This window comes from Elephantulus edwardii, unplaced genomic scaffold (assembly GCF_000299155.1).
Source record: "Elephantulus edwardii isolate Elephantulus edwardi_28Jun2011 unplaced genomic scaffold, EleEdw1.0 scaffold00497, whole genome shotgun sequence".
Classification (NCBI taxonomy): domain Eukaryota; kingdom Metazoa; phylum Chordata; class Mammalia; order Macroscelidea; family Macroscelididae; genus Elephantulus; species Elephantulus edwardii.
The window spans coordinates 389,340-391,094 of NW_006400247.1; positions in this window are offsets into that span (position 1 = coordinate 389,340).

Consider the following 1,755-nt stretch of genomic DNA (forward strand, 5'->3'; position numbering starts at 1 on the left):
AGAATCACTGCCTTTGAGTTGCTATGCTGGAGAATAGTGTTGAACTTACCATGGACTACCAGTAGAACAAACAAGTCTGTCCTGGAGAGGTGAAACCAAACTGCTCCTTGGAAGCAAGGATTTTGAAGCTCTTTCTCACATACTTTGGGCACATGACCAGAAGGAACCAGTCCTTGGAGAACATTGTGCTTGGAAGGGTTGAGGGACAGTGCAGAAGAAGAACATTCAGATTGACTTAGTCACTGGTGAAATGAAATTAGGTCTGTCAGAAATTATATTGGCTCAGGAAAGGGCAGCATTCAGAGCTATTGTATATAGGAGCTATATGAATTACAGATGTCTCAACAACACATAACAGATGCAACAACAGGTTTAGTATGTCTTAATTTCTAAAGCTAAACCCTTATTTGTTGGCTTAGAGGAATAAGGTGAAGAAAGTACTATTGCCATTTCAAGGTCTTTTGTGCTGAGGAAGGTCTTATATAGTTAGCATAATGCATGGAGAAAACATAAGTATGGGTTAAGATGTTGACCAAAAGCACTGTAAGAAAAAATTAAGAGAAAGAATGCACAGCAACAGAGAAATGGACAGAAAAAATAGGAAGAAGAAACAGAGAAGAGAAAGGGCCGAAAGAAGGAGGACAGGATTAGGAGAGAAGTGGGGAAAAGTCACAAGATATAAATATCACATAAAACACTGTATCCACTTGATTTCACACATAAAAAAAATATTAGATGGATAGGTGGAAAACAGAACATTTTAAGACTGTGAAACTAATTTTTACAAAATGATAACTCTGAGGATACAGAACATTATGCTTAAGTTTCTAAAACAAACAGTGAGCATTATGTAAAATAGGACTTTAGTCAATAATAATTCACTTAGTTACTACAAAAGAACCAAGCAAATATATTAATAATGAGGGAAACAATGTATATAGGGATAAAAAAGAAAAGAAAAAAGTTTCCTAAAATTGTTTCTAGTCTTACAACTGCTGTAAAAAATAAAGTATATTTAAAAATATGTATGTGATTAGTCAATGACTATTGTATTTTAGCCATGTTAAGTGTACAATTAAGCTGTATCAATTATATGTAATAATACTGTACAGTCTTTACTATTTTCTTTTTATATATGATGTTTTCACCGGTTTACATAGTTTAAAATATTTCCTTTCCCTCTTCTTTTGGTGTAAAATTACCTTCATCCACTACCTCATGATTGCAGGTTCTACTTTCTAGTTCTAAATATTTTGCTTAAATTAAATCATAGGAAGCTCTGGTGGCCTAGTGGTAAGAAGCAGCATTGCAATACCAAAGACACAGTTTGCTCCCAATACTGCTCCGTGGGAGAAGGAGGAGCTTTCATTTATTATCTGACTTGCTACATTCAGCATGTTTTCAGGGTCCAACCACAAAAATGTATCAGACACTTATTCTTTAAGGTCATGAAAAAGACAAGATAGAAAAGACTGAAATTTCAGAAGACATGCTAAAACTTACTCTTCATTGTAGAGAAACTAAAGGGAAGAAATTATGAAACAAGATATTAAATGTACATTTTAAAAGACAGCTCAGCATGGTAAAACAATTTATTGTAAATAAATAAAGATTTGGAGTTGGAAAACCAAATGGAATAACATGCTTGATATTTTGTAAGCTGAAAGGACTAAAGAAAAATTCAAGTTTCCAGTTGCAATATCAAAGGATTCTACAAGGAAATTATTTAAAAATGTGGGAAGCATTAAAAGGAGA